At 39.8% G+C, this 21,307-nt stretch overlaps 1 non-coding gene across 1 annotated transcript; it reads left to right on the top strand.

Moving 5' to 3' along the window:
• The first annotated feature begins 20,791 nt into the window (after positions 1–20,791).
• Positions 20,792–20,955, top strand: LOC142423533 (U1 spliceosomal RNA). The gene has a single exon (XR_012779164.1). It is a non-coding gene; the product is annotated as a U1 spliceosomal RNA (small nuclear RNA).
• The last annotated feature ends 352 nt before the right edge of the window (positions 20,956–21,307 follow it).

The raw sequence follows: 21,307 nt of genomic DNA, 5'->3' as shown, positions 1-21,307 counted from the left end.
AGAAGCACTCCACCACCTGGGCTACCTATGCAAAACCCAGCATGAATGTCTCCATCTATTTGGAGAAGACATTCATGCTGGGTTTTGCATAGGTAGCCTGGTGGCCAGTAAGTCCAAGAGAGCAATAGCCTAGGCCCCTTGGGACCTGAGACTCATAAGTCCATCTACTAGTAAAGCAAGGTCCGGGGAATGCCAGGCCTTCCCCCGTCATACTAGCTCCCTTTTTACCAGGGGAAGGAGAGTGGGTGTCCGTCCTCCATACTCCCCTCTCATGGCAGGGAACGGCAAACGCCATCCTCTTTGGAAACGTGAACAGGGGTGATAAACGTTCCCCCAACTTGAGCTATGCCAAAGGCACAACTGAAAACTCAAAATAAATAAGGAGCTTTGAGCCAAGACAATCTTGTCAGTCAGGCAAAATGCTTTGTGTGTGTCTACTCCAAAGCCTGTGTCATCATGCTCTCCTAAGACAAGCTTTTTTCTTAGTATCTGTTTACTATAAATTTCTATCCAGGTCTCTCTTAATTTTTCATCTGTATAGGTAGTGAAACATTGTATTTTCTTGGAAACACCACAAGTAGACTGGTTGTTATGCAAAATGACCCCCAATACATTGCTTTGCTACTCAGATCACAGTAATTTACACAACCTTCAAGTGGAGTCCCTGGGGGGTGGTGCAAGATGTTAATGAAGGTCCTTGACTGCTAACCAGAAGGTTGGAGGTTCGTTTATCAGAGACACATGGGAAGAAAGACATAGCAATCTACCAAAGTTTTACAACCAATTATACTTTTCTAGCAGAGATGGGATATATTCTACAACACACATAGTTTTTCTTCACAAAGAAAAACTTTTATTTTTCGGTTTGGTTTTCATAAGTTGGAATGAGTAGAAGCCAGAAAGTCAGAGTGGAAAGTCAGAAGAATTGAATTCTTTTGGAATCTCAGAAAGCTGAATTTGGCCAGGATTTATTAAATTGATTGACCTTTCACGTATATTCTATCTCAGTCTTCAAAGCTAGTTTGATTTCTATTTGACCCAGAGGACATGAAACTGAGTAAGATAAATTCTGATTCAGATGCCTAATGAATAGCCTGACCACATCTCAAATAAAAGTTGATTAGCAGGATTTAGACGGTCCTTTCTCAGATCCTTGTGGTTTTCCATGAACTCATGTATGCTGTCTAGTCTAGGGAGCTCCCTTCTCTAGTTCTGGCCTCTCCTCCAGTTTGGCCTGACTCCTTTCCAGGCCAGCTGCACGGTGATTACTTCCCTTCCCTGGACGCCATGGCTTGAACCACTCTTTCTCAGAGGCCAATCTTCTTTCTTGGTTTACTATCTCATTTGATTAAGCACATTTACTGAAAAAGTCATGAGAAATTACTGAGAATTGGGAAAAAACTGAGAGACAGGCTTTCTGAGCATTTGTAAGTTCTGAAAATAGTTTTATCTGACTTCCTTTTTAACTGAAATGCTGGCTGGCGAAATGCTCCCTCTCCTCTTCCTCCTCCATGGAACTGTGGAGCTCTGGAAACCAATGGGAGGCTATTTAGGACCTTGGGTGCTGTGGGGATCCACCGTGGAGAGAGCCTAGAATGGACTTTAACATCCTCCAGGCCCGAGAGAGCCTGGGGCCTGACAAGAGCACGCGACACAAGGGTCAGAGCTCCAGGGTGACTAGAGAAAGCTTGGCCAGACGGGGGAAAGACAGGAGGGTGGGAGCAAGCATTAGAGCTGATTGTGATGATGTATAGGAAACTCTTTTTAGAAGCAGTTTAACTCTGGACTAGGATGATATGTAATATTATATCAAGAAAACTACTAAAAGAAACCACACTTGACCTATGGTTACCATGGATAAAGGAGAAGGAGCTTTTGCTTAGGGGGCATTGAGTTCATTTACATGGCGGTGGAATAATTTGGAGAGGGATAGCAATAATGGTTTGTACACTATGAAGATTATCATCAGCGGCACTGAATTACACATCTAGAAGTTGTTGAATTGGTGAATGTCTTGTTGTGTATATTCTTGCCAAAATGGGAAAAATTACATGAATAACAATGAATATGGTGAAAAAATGTTCTAAAATTGATTGTGGCAAAGATTGTACAACTCTTCTTGATATGGGTGAACTATTGAATTGCGTGATATGTGGACGAAGTTCCAGTAAAACTGTTTAAAAAAAAGAAAGATGAGGGAGAGCAGGCAGCTCACTGACTGTAAGTTACTTGATTTATTAGCAGCAACAACAAAATAGATGTGTGTTTGTGTGACATCCTGTTGAATTTGAATTTCAGATAAAGAGTGGGTGCTTTTTTTTAGAAAACACATGTCCGATAAAGTACATTTTATCTATCAGCCTACAGCTGACCCAACTCTTTTTTTTAAAACATTTTATTAGGGGCTCATACAACTGTTATCACAATCCACACATATACATACATCAATTGTATAAAGCACATCCATACATTCTTTGCCCTAATCACTCTCAAAGCATTTGCTCTCCACTTAAGCTCTCTGCATCAGGTCCTCTTTGTTTTTCCCCTCCCTTCCTGATCCCCCCTACGTCATGAGCCCTTGATAATCCACAGATTGTTATTTTGTCATATCTTGCCCTATCCGGAGTCTCCCTTCCCCCCCTTTTCTGCCGTCCATCTCCCAGGGAGGAGGTCACATGTGGATCCTTGTAATCAGTTCCCCCTTTTCAACCCACTCACCCTCCACTCTTCCAGCATCGCCCCTCACACCCCTGGTCCTGAAGGTATCGTCCACCCTGGATTCCCTGTGCCTCCAGCTCCTATATGCACCAGTGTACAGCCTCTGCCCTATCTAGTCCTGCAAGGTAGAATTCGGATCATGGTAGTTGAGGGGAGGAAGCATCCAGGATCTGGGGGAAAGCTGTGTTCTTGCTGACCCAACTCTTCTGGGGAGGAAAGACCTGCTGGTCTCCAGCCCTCTGTACCTCTGAGGCTGAGCAGAAGAATAACATTTGGAGATGAAGAAACTGAGGAGCAGAAAAGCCTGGATGAGAAACGGAGAATTTCCCAGTTGATATTTCTGTCCACAGGGACAGAGGACCCAGAACCTCTTACAAGTCAAGAGTCTGTTGTTGTTTCAGAGCTGCCTCCAGGGAATAATCTTGCAGGAGAGAATGACCACACAGCCCAGAGAGGGGAAGGAGACTCAGAGCAGGACTCTCATGGCAGGAAGCTTCCAGCAAAAAGGATCTGCAGGAGGATTGCATGACAACTTGAACAAAACATAAGTATTGCAATCAGGGACTCCAATTAAAGCATTAAACTCTGAAACTAAAACTCAGAAACATGATTTTTAAGTTAAAAAGTTCAGATGTACTGGGGGGGGGGGGAGGGAAGGCTGTTGAGACATGAACAGAGGCCTGAAAATCAAGTGGAAGAAATAGTTCAAAACAAAGATGCCGTTGTTAGGTGCCTTCAAGTCCGTTCCTTCGGAGTAACTACCATATATACTCGTGTACAAGCTGAGTTTTTCAGCACAAAAAATGTGCTGAAAAACTGGGGTTCAGCTTATACATGGGTCAGTGGTACCCCAGTAAGGTGTAACATCTCACTGTCCCCCCACAGCCCCCCCCCCGGGAGGTAACTGGACGAGTGCCCGTTATCTCATGGGTGATTGTCATTTTTCCGCTGTTCATTCAAAGCTCCACTGACACTGCAGGGCTTTGAGTGTTTGTTTACTCACATCTAACCAATCAGAGCTGTCCTATCACGTGGACGGCTCCAATTCACAGAAGCACCCGTAGTGATTCACTTATGCCGGCAGCTGAACTGGTAAGGATGTGTCTGTGGCTGTGCTCTGTCTCTCTCCTCTGGTCTCTGTGCTAATTAACATCCTGCATCCCCCACCCGCACAGACTCCCCCCGCCTCCTCCTGGCTAACACTTGGGGGGGGGCATGAAAGTTCTTTTTCAAAGTCTTGGTTTTTTTTTTATCCTATTAGAAATGGATACTCTTGAATCAAAACAAAAACGCCTATCATATGAGGCTGGTTTCAAAATGAAGGTTGTGTCAAGAGCAGAAGAGAGCAATAACAGTATTGCAAGTAGGGAATTCTGTGTTGACGAAAAGCAAGTGAGGGAGTGGCAGAAAATGAAGGCTGACTTGGAACAGATTCCAAAAGCTAGAAAAGCTCGTCATAGTTTAACGTCTTTTTATGGGGCTCTAGATAATGAATTGCATAAATGGGTTATGGAGTGTCGTCAAAATGGTTACTGTGTAACAGGCATGGGAATGCACATACGTGCTCTACAAATGGCTAAGGATGACAAATATAAAGCACCAGTCATTGAAAAATTTGCTATGTTGGCAGGATGGTGTACCCGCTTCATGAATAGGTTTGGCATACTGTGTTTGAGACAAAGAACAAAGATTTCCCAGAGATTGCCACAAAACCTTAAAGGAAAAATGATGTCATTCCAGTCATTTATTATAAAACAAAGAAGGATTTGTAATTATGACCTGGCAGATATTGGGAATATGGATGAAACTGCCATGACTTTTGATCTTCCAAGCAACAGAACTATGGCAAGTTTAGAGAAAAAAACACTTTTCTCAAAACCAAAAGAAATGTAAAAAAAAAAACCACTTTTCAGTTGTTCTATTATATTTGGCTAATGGAATGAAGCTGCATCCTGTCATTATTTTTAAGAGAAAGACCTTGCCTAAAAAGACCAATTTCTCACCAAGAATTACTGTGTGTGCACATGTTAAAGGCTGGATGGATGAAGACAGAATGAAAAAAAATGGCTGAAAGAAATTTGGAACTGACAACCAGGAGCAGCCTTAAAGAAAAAGCCACCGTTACTTGTTTGGGATATGTTCAGAGCCCACCTATCAGATGATATAAAAAAAAAATTGGCAAAATCTAGTAAAGTTACTTTAGCTGTTATTCCAGGTCGGTTTAAATCTCTACTGCAGTCTCTGGATGTATCTTTGAATAAGCCTTTTAAAGACCGTGTGCGAAGGATGTGGTATGAATGGATGTCATCTGGTCAAGCCCAACTAACAAAAGGAGGAAATCTCATGAAGCCTGACATAGAGTTAATAGCAAAGCGGGTTTGAGATGCATGGGGAGACATTCCAGAAGACATGGTGCAATGTGCCTTCCAGAAATGTAGTATTAGTAATGCTATGGATGGCAGTGAAGACTGCGCTTTGTTTGAAAATGACAGCAGTGATGGTGATGACAGTGATCTCAGTGAGGACAGTGTCTATGATGACTTCACACCAGCTGAAGCTCTGCATTGGGATATGGATGATGATGAGGAATCCAGTTTAGAAGGATTTTAACTACATATTAGCTTGGTTGCTAATTGAGCTCAGGGAATAGTACTCTTAAGGTATCATTGTTGATACCTTATTGTTTTTGTTGAACCTATTTTCCACTTACTGTGCTGGTTTACTAATGTTAAATGACTTGTCCTTTTATTGATGTCTTTTATTTAAAATAAATATTTAAATACATGTCTCAATTTTTAGTAATTTTATTTTCATTTGTTTTGATTATTAAAACTCACCAATAGCTTCTGCCTTTTTCCACCCTAGGCTTATACTCGAGTCAATCAGTTTTTCTGGTTTCCCAGGTAATAATTAGGTACCTTGGCTTATACTCGGGTTGGCTTATATTTGAGTATATACGGTATGTACAATAGAACAAAACGCTGCCTCATCCTTTATCATCCTCAGAATGGTTGTTATGTCTGAGTTTCTTGTTGCGGCCATGATGTCAGTCCATCTCACTAAGGACACTCCTCTTTTTTGGCCACCCCTCCACTTTACAAAATGCGATGTTCTTCTCCAGGGACTGGTCTCTCCTGATGATATTTCCAAATTACCTGAGGCAAAGCCTTGCCACTCTCACTTCTAAGGAGCATTCTGGCTGTACTTCTTCTAAAACAGATTTATTTGTTCTTTATGCAGTCCATGGTACTTTCAATATTCTTTGCACTGTATTTACAACTTTCCCACACACATGCGGGTACTTCAAAAATTTTTAATTTAAAAAATAGAAGGAATGCTCCTTGGTAAAAATAGTAACAATATTGATGTCAGAAGATGTTAATATGCTTAATATATAAATTATTCTTATTGAATGTATAGGGAAAAGGTTAATAAATTCAAAACAGAGAAAGTTTAAATGACAAACAATATTTTTGCATATAAGGCACATAAGAAACTCACATGTAAGGTGACTGTACAGTTTGCAAAAACTAGATCATGTGCATGTTATTTGTGCAAAAATGTGTATGAAACGTGATTGCCTCACTAGTACTCCTGGAAATGCAATTTAAAGTACAAATTGAATATCATAATGCATCTACCTAAATGATAAAAAAATTAACGAGAGTAGTGGCCAATAAAAGGGATTTGAAGATGTGAAACAGTTACATAATCTGTTGTCAATTTGAGACTATTACAAGTGAAGGGGTGGAGTTTAGCTTGTCAATCAGGTCACAGCTTGATGACCTCATTTGGAGGCGCTAGGGAGATAAATAGCTTGCTGGAGGTGGTACACACGTTCACTTCCTTCAAGACATTCCTGTTGACAAGTCACATGCAGCTACATTGATGCAGCCAAGCCCTGGAGCTAGAGGAGCCACGTGTAGACCCACACCAGGACAGAGATGCCTCCGCCACTACTGGATCCACAAGACTTTCTTCCCACTGGCCTGTGATCTTCCTGCATTCGGCATCATTGCACATGTTTTGTGAGTCTGAAGAGGAAGTTATACATTGCTATCGGACATATGGGCTAATATCAGATTTATGGACTTGATCTGAACTGGGTTGGGATGTTTTCTCAATATTCAGTTGCTCTTGTATATACAGCTCTTTCTTTTTTTAATTTTAATTTTATTGGGAGCTCTTACAGCTCTTATCACAATCTATACATATATTAATTTTGTCAAACACATTTTTACATATGTTGTCATCATTTTTTCAAAACATTTTCTTTCTACTTAAGCCCCTGGCCTCAGCTCCTCAATTTTTCCCTCTCTTCCCTACCTTCCTTCCCTCCCCCATACCCCTTGATAATTTATGATTTTTTTTCTTCCATGTTTTACACCAACTGCTATCTCATTTCACCCATTTTTCTTGGTCATATGACATTGATCATTGTGATTGGTTCCCCCTTACTCCCTCCTACTCCCTTACCCTCCTAGTATCACTGCTGCCTTTATGGGTACTGAGGGTTTACCTGTTCTGGATTCCCTGTGTTTCGAGCTCTTATCTGTAATATACATATTCTGGTCTAGTCAGATTGGTAAGATAGAATTGGGGTCATGGTAGTGGGAGGTGGGGAGGAAGCATTAAGGAACTAGAGGAAGGTTGTGTGTTTCATCGATACTATACTGCACTCATAAAGTTCTGTCTTATACACATGTGAATGTCTCTGAGTTGGTTTCTCTAGTCTACCCAGACTAACACAGGGTATTTTCATATTCTGATGGTATTGTTGTTGCTAGTTGGTGCTGAGACAATTCCAACTCATGTAGAAATCTAAATTTCATGTCTTTTAAAAAATAAAATCTAGCAACATGTGTTAAAATAGATATATATTCCTATTTACTGATAAATTTCATCCTGATGAATTATAAAACTAGAAGATGTACTGCAACTTTGGTTTTAGTGGCAAATATGCAAATAGAACATCTCTTTATAAGGGGATTGATTAGGATACAATGTTCCATGGAAAACTATGTAGCCATTAGAGGCAATACATTCTATGCCCATGGAAAGGTCCCTGGGTGGCATAAATGGCTGTACTCAACTACAAATCTAAAGGTCAGCAATTCAAACATTTAACCTGACTGGTCTACTCACTTATGCTGAGTCAGCAAACCTAAACCCAGCTTGTTCTATTTCCTATAAATACTTGACATTTTAAGATCTGAAACCTGAGTCAATCAATTGACTCCCTTGGAAATAGACATTCTCAATTGACCAATTAGGACTCTGGTTCTGTTAAACATAGTTCCAAATTTCCCCTTGAATTTCAAATAAGGAAAGGAAAGGCCCACCAGCTAATCCAAAAATTTTCTGATAGATCTTCCTTATTTCCGTGTCTGTGCTTATAAAACCCTCCTGTTTGTACCACACTAGGAAGTTCCCATCCAACTCCAGAGCAGATGCTCCTATTCTTAGCATTCATGAAACAACAAACAAAGCTTCATCTAATGAACATTCTGTTTTTAACAGAGTCCACCAGCGGCACAACAAAAGAAAAGTCTGTTCATTCGCTTCCTTAAAAATTACAAACATGAACACGTTATGGAGTAGTTCTAGTCTCTAACACGTAGGGTCGCCATGGGTCAAAATGGACTCATTGACTTTGGATTAATGCCCCTTGTTTGAGGGATTATTGTGATATATTTTTTTGGCGGGAGATGAGGTATCTATTCATAGATGAGAATAAACTGATGAAGACCTTTAATGGTATCACTCCATTTGGCAAATTTTTCTACTATCCACACAGTTCTTGCAATCTCCATGAACTTATTTTTGAGAGTCTAGCAGTTTGGATAAGTTTATTGAGAAAGATTGCTACTGTGAAAATAGTAAGAAACAATAACCTGTGGCTCTATTGGAAAACTCCAACTGCGAGGACTGGAGTCTAAGAAACCAGCAGTTGAAGCAGGACAAGGAAAAAAAAAGTGAGGATGGATTTCCAAGAAACACAGAGTATAAGATGAAATTTACAGGGGATTATTTACACAAGTATGTGAGCTCATAAAAGGAGCAATAACACTAGTGAAGTATGCACACCTTATAATAATCAACCATTTGATTTCAGAAGAGCAGTGTTTACCCAAAGTTGAGAGATTTAAAAAAGAACAAGGAATAGATATTGAAAACAGGATGAGAAAATGGGGTACATGATGTTACATTGTGTTGATGATAACTGAGTTAGATGCTAAAAGCAAAGGCACTCCTGACAGAGCACTGGTTTCATCCTAAGCCTTAAAATTAGCCCAGACACCATTTTGAGTGTCCAAGCTGCCAAAGTGCAGTCCAAGGACAGTAGTCCTGAGGGCTGACAATCCTAAAGCAGGGAGGAGCTGTTTACTTATGGGAAAATAGATGAAGGAGGGGCATACACATTGATAGACGGGAACATAGGCAAAAAATAAATAGGTAAGGGAGGAGCATACTCAAAGGATGAGGGTAAGAAAGTTCCACCTTAAGACTAAGATATTCAAATAGGAGAGAGCCATCTCTTTGTCCTCCCCAATTCTGGCCGATGGATCAACAAAAATCACTTCATGACTGTTTTTATCATAAAGCATTTGACACGGGTTTTGCAGAAGTTATTGTTTATGTTGATCTCATCTGTTGTTAAAACCAACCACTACCAAATCTGTATTTAAAAAAAACCAAATCATCCTGACACAACCACTGAAGACAAAGCAGGTGAATAAGCAAATGTGGTGAAGAAAGCTGATGGTGCCCGGCTATCAAAAGAGATAGCATCTGGGGTCTTAAAGGCTTGAAGGTAAACAAGCGGCCATCTAGCTCAGCAGCAACAAGGCCCACATGGAGGAAGCACACCAGCCTGTGTGATCATGAGATGCTGAAGGGATCAGTTATCAGGAATCAAAGAACAAAAAATCTTATCATTGTGTGCTAACCTTCCCGACACAATCACTGAAGACAAAGCGGGCGCATAAGCAAATGTGGTGAAGAAAACTGATGGAGACTGACTATCAAAAGATATAGGGTCCCCCCACAATCGAAGGGAGTACCACAGAAAATGAAAATAGATCGTCTGGTGTGGGAAAGGAACTGACCTACCACACCACACCCAGAAGGAAGCTGAAGCAAAGGAAGGAGGAAGAACAGAGTGGAGTACACCTGGGCCCACCCAACTCAGAGGACAATAGCACAGCTCAAAGGGCCCATTGTACAGAGAGGACCATACAGCTGGCCACACGGCGAGATGCGACATCCTGCACCGACCCATGGCCCTACATGGGACAGCACTTGAGACACAGAGGGGGATGTGCGACTGAGCTGACCCCACCACACTGAGGCAAACACTGGGGGCATGCAATGGAGCAGCGGGGGAAGCAGAGCAAGGAGTATAAAGGATGGACTTTGGGAGCAGGATGTGGCACCCTACCAGACTCATCCGGAAAGCACTCCTAAAGGCCAACAAACAAACCTCGAACTACTAACAGATTTTTTTTTTGCTGTCTTTTTGTTTTGTTTTTTTCCTCTTGTAAATTTTGTATGTCAGTTTAAAAAAAAAAGCTATAGTGTCTGGGGTCTTAAAGACTTGAGGGTAAACAAGCGGCCATCTAGCTCAGAAGCAACAAAGCCCACATGGAAGAAGCACACCAACCTGTGTGATCATGAGGTGTCAAAAGAATCAGGTATCATCAGAACAAAAAATCTTACCATAGTGAATGGGGGTGGAGAGTGCGGAGTAGAGACCCAAAGCCCATTTGTAGGCCACAAGACACTCCCTTACAGAAGTGTCTTGGGGAGGAGATGAGCCAGTCAGGGTGCAATGTAGCAATGATGAAAAATACAACTTTCTCTAGTTCCTAAATGCTTCCTCCTCTACCCCACCCCCTATCATGATCCCAATTCTACCTTATAAATCTGGTTAGACCAAAGGATGTACACTGGTACAGATAGGAACTGGAAACACAGGGAATCCAGGGCGGATAATCCCTTCAGGACTAGTGGTGTGAGTGGCCATACTGGGAGGATAGAGGGAGGGTGGGTTGGAAAGAGGGAACTGATTACAAGGATCTGCATGTGACCTCCTCTCTGGGGGACGGACAACAGAAAAGGGGGTGAAGGGAGATGTCAGGCAGGGCAAGATATGACAAAATAATAATTTATAAATTATCAAGGGTTCATAAGGGAGGGGGGAAGAAGGGAGGGAGGGGAAAAATGAGGAGCTGATGCCAGGGGCTTCAATAGAGAGCAAATGTTTTGAGAATGATGAGGGCAATGAATGTACAAATGTGCTTTACACAATTGTTGTATGGATTGCAGAGTTCATTATATTATTTAGCTCTGTTTTCTTAAGCTGCCCTTTGGAGTTTTTGTTCAACTCTTTGATTTCAACAATTCTTCCATTTGCTTTAGCTACTCTATGATTAAGAGCAAGTTTCCGAGACTCTTCTGGCATCCACACTGATCTTTTCTTTTGACCTTTTGCTTTCTTCATGAATGATGAAGAAATGGTGAAAGGTGTCCTCCCACAGCTCATCGGGACTTTTGTCATTAGTGGTCAATGCATCAGATCTGTTTCTGAGATGTTTTTGAAATTTGAGTAGGACAGACTCAAGGTTGCATTTTGGCTTTATGGACTGGCTTTCATTTTCTTCAGCTGTATCCTGAACTTACATATGAGCAATTGATGGTCTGTTCCAGAGTTGGCCCCTAATCTGTGGTTAGCTGTGTCTTCCCACAGATGTAGTCAATTTTATTTCCCTGTGTTCCATCTAGGGAAGTCCACGTGTATGGTTGCCTTTTGTGTTGTTGGAAAAAGGTATTTGCTACGAACAAGTCGTTAGTTTTGCAAAATTCTATCATGCAATCTCACACTTCATTTCTATCACCATGCCCATATTTTCCAAGTACTATTCTTTCCTCTTTGTTTTTAACTTTTGCATTTCAATCACCAAAACTATTAAAGCATCTTAATTGGATGCTTGATCAATTTCTGACTGACATCATTGGTAGAAGTCTTCAATTTGTTCACCATGAACTTTTGTGATTGGTGTACAAATTTGAATAATAGTTGTGTTGATTGGATGTCCTTGAAGGCAGGTAAATATAATCCTATCATAGATAACACTGTACTTAATGATGGATTTAGCAAGATTCTGCCTGTGAATGCCACGATATTCCTCTTGAGAGTGTCATTTCCAGAATATTTGCCCTAGGACACAAGCAATGATATGAAACAAAATGTGCATGAATTATTTAATGGAAAATTGATTTGCTCTGTAAACTTCCACAGTGACATTCACAATGACAAGTTGCAGAGGTCTGGGGAGGGTTAGGTCAGGAAATCACTAGGAGAGGAAAAGTTAAGCAACAACAGGGTGTAGGGGCCAAGAATGTGCAAAGATTTTTATCATTGAAATTGGGAATGGGAGAGACATTGGGAGCTTAGAGATATCTCACAGAAATAAAAGTATTGACAAACCAGTACAGATGGTTTGAGCCTTTATATACTCTACCTTTCCTATAGCTCATTTCAAGCCTCAACTCTATAAGGTTTTGGTGAAGAGAGACAAATTGTTGTATTTGGAATGGCTTCTTGAAAGCATTCAAGATGCTAGGCACTGTGCAACACACTAGGAGACGTAACAGAAGTACTAACCACATCATTAGGCGAATTAGCTGAGATGTCCCATGAAAAAACACCCTAATCTTACAATCATAGCAACCAAACACACGAAATGCTTAGTTGTTTATAAGCCTACACAGGAGATAGTCTCTTTGTCATTGTTGCTGTAAATATATCTGTCACACAACATTTATGCCAATTCAACTTTTTATTGGTGAACAGTTCATTGACAAGTACAAGAACAAGGAAGAAGAATAAGGAATGGGATGAAGAAATGGAATACGTGGCTATTTGCTTCCTTTACCAGTAGACCCAAAGAACTGGATGGTGGCAGCTACCATTATGAAAAATTTTGATTAAAGATTATATAGAAGAATTCGAAGCAAAAGAGAAAAGATAACACTCTCTCCTTCATTCCCTAGGAGACATTGCAGCTGACAAGACACATGGAACTACTCTAGTGCCCTGAGCCAGACAAGCCACATGGATGCAACCAGATCTCTGAAGCCAGAGAAGCCACAAAGAGACTCTCCTGCCAGCACTGAGATGTTTCCAATGCCACTGGGTCCAAAGACTTTCTACCCACTGGCCTGTGATCTTCTACATCCAGTGTCATTGCATGTGTTTCGAGAATCTGAAGAGGACTTTATAGATTGGTACCGTACATATGGGCTAATATCAGACTTATGGACTTGATCTGGACTGGGCTGGGATGATTTTTCAATGTTCAATTGCTCTTGTATATAAAACTCTTTCTTATACAAATGCAGATTAAAACATCAACTTAACTTGCAAAAAAAAAGAGAAAAGATATATATCCTTCCTGGGGAGTAGCAACTGGGGCTTAAAATTTCTCAGTAGTGATCTCATGCAGAACTATCAGAGGCAAATAAGAGTGAAGATAACCCAAAATAAAAGGAAATGATTAGTACAAAGGAGTAATGGGCCATTAAAACCTCAGGCTCCCTGGCCCTAAAAATAAATAAAAACATGGTGCTGGTCATTCTGAAAAGGAGCACAATCGGAGATCCTGGATACAATGGGAGAAAAGTGTTGAACAAAACTCCATTTAAAAAGAGAGGAGCCCTGGTGGTAACGTGGGCTATGTGTTGGCCTGCTAACCTTAAGGTTGGAAATTCCAAACTGCCGTGGCTTCTAAGTCATCCCATGGGAGAAAGATGAGGCTTTCTACTCCCCGTAAGATTTAAAGGCTTGGACACCCACAGGAACAGTTCTACTCTCTCCTTTTAGGGTCACAGTGACTTGTAATCGACTCAGTGAGTTTGGTTTGGACTCGGAAGAAACTGGTGGATGCTCTAATGCCCTTTTATCCTTCAAGCCACCCTCATGACGCAACTTTCAGCCAAACAGGCCTGTACGGTGAACAATAACACCAGGGACCCGAAGAGATGACTGATCACTGTATAGCAAAGTGTGGTGAAGAAGCCAGATGGTGCCTGGCTGTCAGAAAGAAGAGTATCTGGCGTCTTAACGGCTTTTCTTAAAACAAGCAGTGCCCTCCCCAGGGGGACAAATAGCAGAAACCATAGGGGAAGGGAGACAGTGTTTGGTGTAAGATATGAAAATAATAATAATTTATAATTTATCAAGGGGTCATGAGAGTGGGAGGGAGGGAGGGAGGGAGGGAAAAAAGAGGAGCTGCCACCATGGGCTCAGTAGAAAGTAAATATTTATAAAATAATGATGGCAACATATATTCAAATATGCTTGATACAATTGATGTATGGATTGTTATAAGAGCTACAAGAGCCCCCAATAAAATGATCTTTGAATAATAGTAATAATAAAAAGAATCCATCAAAGTTCTGTAACAAAAGGAGATTTTTATAGAGTTCAAATACAGAAATGTTTTGATTGGTTGATATTTCAATGAAAAAAATTTTAAATTAAGAAAATTTAAAAAAATAACTTTTGTTTTAAAATAAGGAAAGGTATGCATCAGTATCGTACTTTTTTCACCATACTTATTCAATCTGTATACTGAGGAAATAATCCAAGTAGCTAGATTATATGAAAAAGATTGTGGCATTAGGTTCCAAGGAAGGCTATTTAGCAAACTGCAATATGCAGTTGATACAACCTTGCTAACTGAAAGTGAGGAGACTTGAAGCAATTACTGATTAAAAACAAGGACTATAGTCATCAGTATGGATTATAATTCAATTTAAAGAAAACCAAAATTCTCACAACTGAACCAACAGAAAACATCAAGACCATAGAAAAGATGGAAATTATCAAGGATTTCATTTTACTTGGATCCAGAATCAATGTATGCTCATGGAAGCAGCATTAAAAAAATCAAAGGTGTATTGTATTGGACAGATCTATGACACAGACCTCTTTAAAGTGTTAAAGAGCCTAACCCAAGCAATAGTATATTCAATGGCCTCATATGTATGTGAAATTTGGACAATGAATAAGGGAGACTGCAGAAGAATTGTTCAGAGATTGGGATGAGGAAAGACTTGGGACAAGATTCAATTAAGAAGTATGAGGCTCTAATTTGAGTCCAGAACCTAAATTGTGCCCTTTGCGGAGGGTTCTGTAGTTTAGGGTAAGAATGTGGAAGGAGTTGGCTGAGAGATTCTAACAGAAGCCTGTTTACTTTCTTTCCGTTCAAATTTTATTAATATTTTATAGTAAATCCACTATTCTAATTGTTAATGATCTAGATTAAAGATCAATAAACTATAATCTGACCAAAGAAAAGAAAGAACAAGCAGCCAGCAGCCATCTAAGTGAGGCGTCAACTAAGTCCACATGGTTTGCCTGCCTGATCCAAGGATTTAAAATAATAAAATGAACATCCAAAGGAGGGAGTGATATCAGAGTTTAGTTGTGAACACCTGGATTGCAGAAGGCTGTGGATGACAGCGGAAGCCCCCGATCCACTTGCTGGGTCCTCACAAGGATCAAGTGTCTGTTGAATCCTTTCTAGCCACAGTCCCGGGATGTGAACAACCTTGTTATCAGATGGAGGGCATTGTAAAATGTATTATAGCAGAGGTAGTTAGATAGGTGAACATGTAATACCGTAGTATTTGATCTCCCTATTTAGAGTTGTTTTTTAATTTATTTATTTTAATAATTTTATTGGGGGCTTGTACAGCTCTTATCACAATCCATACATACATCCATTGTGTCAAACACATTTGTACATTTGTTGCCATCATCATTCTCAAAACATTTGCATTCTACTTGAGCCCTTGGTATCAGCTCCTCATTTTTCCCCTCCTTCTGCACTCCCCCCTCCCCCATGAACCCTTGATAATTTAGAAATTATTATTATTTTGTCATATATTACACCATCCGACCCACTTCTTCACCACCCTTCACCCACTTCTCTGCTGTCCGTCCCCCAGGGAAGAGGTTATACGTAAATCCTTGTAATCTGTTTCCCCTTTGTCCCTCACCTTCCCTCCACCCTCCTGGTATTGCCACTCTCACCACTGGTCCTGAGGGGTTCATCTATCCTGGATTCCCTGTGTTTCCAGTTACTATCTGTGCCAGTGTACATCCTCTGCTCCAGCTGGATTTGTAAGGTAAAATTGAGATCATGATAGTGCGGGAGAGGAAGCATTCAAGAACTAGAGGAAAATTGTATATTTCATCATTGCTACACTGCACCCTGACTGGCTCATCTCCTCCCTGAAGCTCTTCTGCAAGGGGATATCAAGGGTAGATATAGAGATCTAAATACAGGCATATACAGATGTAAATATATTTATACACAATGAGGGGGAAATAGCTCTATGTACATATATTTATAGGTTTAGTATTAAGGACACAGATGGACAGTGGGCCCCTGCTCAAGTACTCCCTCAACACAAGAACACTTTGTTCCAAAAATTTGCCAGTCTGAGATGCTCACCTTCCTGGCACGATCGCTGAAGACAATGGATGCACAAGCAAATGTGGTGAAGAAAGCTGATGGTGCCCAGCTGTCAAAAGATATAGAATCTGGGGTCCTATAGGCTGGTAGATAAACAAGGGGCCATCTAACTGAGAAACAACAAAGCCCACTTGGAAGAAGCACACCACCCTGTGAGATCACAAAATGTCGAAGGGATCATGTATCAGGCATCAAAGACTAAAAAAATAAAAATCATAGCATTGTGAATGAGGGGAAGTGCAGAGTGGGGATCCAAGGCCCATCTGTGGGAAATTGAAGTTGTTTGTTTTTAATGTTTTCTGCCTTCTTTTTTATTAAGATTTTGTCTGTTTTGTTTTTGTTTATTTGTTTGATGGTTTCCTGTCTGTGTTTTGTCTGACTTTCTGTATCGGAAATCCAGGAAAGGAGATCTAGAGAGACAGTAAAAGGGTAGGGACATGGCAGGGAGGCGGAGCTGGTGGTGAATGGGGCGCTTACAACAATGAGTACGAGATTAAAATGTTCTGAAACTGATTGTGGTGATGACGACACAAATCTTTTTAATATAACTGGATGATTAAATTGTATGCTATGTGAACTATATATCAATAAAGCTATTTAAAAATAACACCAGGAAGTTATGTACTTCCTAGAACCACAAAGCGCACACAATCAGAAAGCAGCATTTGCCCAGGGATAAAGCTCAAAAAGAAGAAGGGGTCAGAAGAAGGATGAATGGATATGTAAACCACCGAGGAAGTAGAAAGAGCGCTATAGCCTTCTGGGGATCAATGGCACACATCAAAATGTTTATGAATTGTTTCGTGGGAAACCAACTTGCTCTATAAACTTTCACTCAAATCACAATGAAAAAAATTTAAAAAAACAAAAATAGAATCGCAAATTCTTGAAATCAAGTCTCTCTAAGTTAATTATTAAAGTTTAAATCAAAATTATTTCCCAAAGTCTTCTTAAAGCCAAACAGTACCAAACAAACAAACAAACACCCCTCCCCGCCATACCAAACTCACTTCCAGAGAGTCAATTCTGACTCATAGAGACCCTGTAAGACAGAGTAGAACTGCTTCTGTGAGTTTCTAAGACTATATATATATTTTTTTATTGGTTGCAAATTCTGAGTACAACATAAATTGTATTTCCTTGAAAGTTTTCCACTTACAAAAATTGTCTTAAGTGTTTCTGGCAGGATTTTCCCCTCTAAATAATACTTCAATGTGGTCTTTTTCTTGGCAATCCTTTTTTTAAAAAAACCATATGAAAAAAAATTCACTTTATTGGTGAGCACAGATGACGCAGGGCACAGGGCTAGCAAAACCTTCATGAATGAAGGGCCCATCTCTTGCCAAAGGGGCCACAGGTGGGGGTGTATTTGACCCCACAGCCATCCAGGATGAGGCACTTCTCAGTCACCCTGTCCTCAAACTCATCCGCATTAAACTTGTGAAGCCCCACTTCTTGGAGATGTGGATCTTCTGGCACCCAGGGAACTCCAACTTGGCCCTGCATTAGGCCTCAATCACATGCTCCTTGTTTTGAAGCTGAGTGCGGATGGACATGATGACCTTGCCAATGTGGCCTCTAGCCACTGTGTCTTGGGGTTTCCCAAAAGCATCTTGCATCCCAGTTTGGGGCCTGTCAGCGCCAGTGCATGACAACTAGCCACACTCAGGTGTGGAAGCAATCTTTGCCACAATCTTTACCACAACAGCTACTTGATGGCGCCAGGCAGTCAGCTTCCAGGGCTTCCCAGCAGGGCTGCTGGTACTTATCCTACACCATGGGACCACACAGTAGGCATTCATCCACCTTTACCTTCTTCCAGTCCAGGCAAAGATGCGAGTCTTGGCATCAGGTACACCTCGGCAGAAGCGGGACTTTGGGTAGGGGTTGTTCTTTGTAACGGTAACACTGGGCAGCACAGTGGTCCATGGGAGACACAAGAATCAAGGAAAAGAGCGATGCTAAATTTTTATGGGAGTAGAAAGTCTCTTCTTTCTCCAGTGGAGTGGCTGGTGGTCTTGAACCATGGAGTCAGCAACTTAATGCATCACCTTAAATATTTAATAATGTCTGCTTTGAGCATTGTGTTCTTTTAAAAACCATATGGAATCAAATTGACAAGCCCAACTCTAAAGATTCGATCAGAAGCTTGGGGGCAGTGGATTTATGCGAATCAGGTGGAATCCTTTGAAAGGAGGGTGAGAAAGGCTGCATAACTTGAAGCATATAATCAATTTCCCTGAGTTCTGCATGCAGAAAATTTAGAATTGGTGTATATTCTGCATAGTACATGAAATACCTTGCTTCAAGTCACTTAAGTAAAAACAGTCAGATTTGGGATTCAAAAGCCAAATTTGTCATACTTCATATTCTTAACTATGTATGAATTGTTGAATGGAAACCATTTGACTTATAATGATAGCCTGAAGTCATCTATAGCTAATTTGTTTTCCTATATCTTTTATCGCCAAGTCATGGAAAATAGACATCAAGTATTTATTTAAATCGGAATAAATATTAGTTTTCTAGAGTGACCCAGTCTTCAAGGATTCCATAGCTGAAGCTTTATAGTCGTTTTTAGCTTCTTATTAGATTTCAGTCATTGGAGTGTTGCCAATTGATTGAAATTGAGTTGCACATAATTTTTATGAACTATAAAATATATTGGTTGTAAATTCTGAGTACAACATAAATTCTATCTATTGTATTTCCTTGAAAGTTTTCCACTTACAAAAATTGTCTTAAGTGTTTCTGGCAGGATTTCCCCCCCTAAATAATACTTCAATGTGGTCTTTTTCTTGGCAATCCATATGATTTCTTGGACATTCATGCTGAGTATATACTTACTATGTAAACACAACACTTGATTTCCCTAGTAAAAGCGTCAACCTGTTTTCAAATACCAATAGGCTGTCTAACAATTTGCAGCCTGTGAGTAAAGTAACCTTGCTTTCTCCCATATGTCCTCTAGTGCTTGTACTCTGGACCACAGAACTCTTAAAAGGTCTGTGTGTGAATTCGTTTTTGTTTTTTCTTCTTCACAACCCCTCTTTGAATAAATGTTCCCTCATTTTCCAACTGTAAAGAACCTTATTTTAAACTTCTAGTCAGTTTGTCTGATCACATTTCTTCCAATAGGTCAACTTAGCCTTATGTGCTTTGGACATCTAACCTTGCCTTCACCCCTGTCACACTTATCCCACTATAAACAACAATATATACAGTTCCTTTTCATTATCAAAAGAATCACTTGGGAATAAAGATTTGACAGTTCCGGTTACAAGATAATTGTACTACTTTAAAAAGAGAGATGAGACAGATGGTGTACACTGGAGACATGTGGAAGTTTGCTTGAAAAAATAGCCTTAGAAAGTGAATTGAGACTGAAAAGAAAATATGCAAATCATCATTTTTGCATAAAAGCATCGTGGAAAAACAAGGAAATTATCTTAGACTTTAGTCTTCCACAATCTTGTAAAAGAGAAAGATGTCAACTGGACTGATACTATCTTAGTTTCCTACTTTTACAAACTCTATAGCTATGCATCTTGAATTACAGGGAAAAGAGATTATTTTGAGTGAACCTTCTTGATTGCTAAATTTTGGTTTAATGCAATAATACCAACTATCAATATATTTTTGATGAGTTATGTTATTAGATTTTCCTTTAGGTTAATTTATATGGCACAAAATAATAGAACATTTAATTTAAAAATCTGTTTTTACTTTAATAAAGGCTTTCAAATTTCTCTTTGAAATGGTGATATGCTCTCTCAATTTGCATTATCACACACAATTTAAAAAATGTATAATTAGAAACATGTAAAAGGGGCTATGAGATAATGTCTGTGGTGAGAATTTTGCAGTATACATGTTTTTAGGAAAATAAGAGGCAGAAGAATAGTAAGGGAACTGAGTGCAGTGAGAGGAGGAAGATAACCTGCTTGATTCAGACAAGTGTTCAGAAAAGGACACATGTGAGGTGTAACATGATGAGTACATGATGAAAATTAACCTTTTAGAAATATGAATAAATATACATTTATTTAGGACAAGAAATTGTTACAATGGAATCACTTACTTATTATAAAATCATAATACTCAGGCTCATTTTGATTTTACAAGTGAATTAGGGGAATGACTTGAGAAAGGCCCACATTGTTTGTCCAGCATTATAAAAATAACAAAATCCTGGGTCATAATTTTTGAATCTCTAGTGAATTCATCTACATATTTTTCTTATATTTGTGTGTCTTTTAAGTGGACCTATTTAAATGCATTAGCAAAGTCTATTTTTATCTTTTAATTTGATTAGGGATAAAAGTAACCTAGAAAACAGATAAACAATCTTTAACGTACAAAGATGGGTTATTGAAAAATTTATGGAATTCCATTTTCCAAAGGTGGTTAGATGAAGGGATGAATAGTATCTACTGTCTCTCTCATAATTTGGGTCAGGTAAAGTTTGCTTGGAGCCAAAAAGATTATTACAAGGCTTATAATTTTAATATAATAATAGAAATTGAATACTTACCTGGCAGGGGAGACACCATGATCACGAAGGTGGTTTTCCCAGGGCGAGGCTTATCCATTGCACTCCGGATGTGCTGACCCCTGCGATTTCCCCAAATGTGGGAAACTCGACTGCATAATTTGTGGTAGTGGGGGACTGCGTTCGCGCTCTCCCCTGGTTGAAAAAAAAAAAAGAAATTGAAAAGAGAAAGCATTTAAAAATTCTATACTATTTTTATTGATACATCTTACAAATTCCAATATATTCATTCACTTACAATTCTGTTGTCCAATCCCATTGGGTGGAGTTATACAATCATCAGTTCTATCAGCTCCCCTTTCCTCCCACCCGTCTCTTCCTGTATTCCCAGGGAACCATTACTCCTGTCACTGTCTCTGGGGGTCAACTATCTTGATTTCCATGTACTGAGCGATCTTAAGTATACAAATGAACATTCGCAAATCTAACATGATTAATGAGGTAAAACACATAAAGCCCTTAAGAGTAAGCGGAGGACATATTAAAGAAC

The sequence above is a fragment of the Tenrec ecaudatus genome, chromosome 12, assembly GCF_050624435.1.
Source record: "Tenrec ecaudatus isolate mTenEca1 chromosome 12, mTenEca1.hap1, whole genome shotgun sequence".
Taxonomy (NCBI): domain Eukaryota; kingdom Metazoa; phylum Chordata; class Mammalia; order Afrosoricida; family Tenrecidae; genus Tenrec; species Tenrec ecaudatus.
Note: the sequence above shows the minus strand (reverse complement) of the source record. Positions and strands in the feature narration are given on the sequence as shown.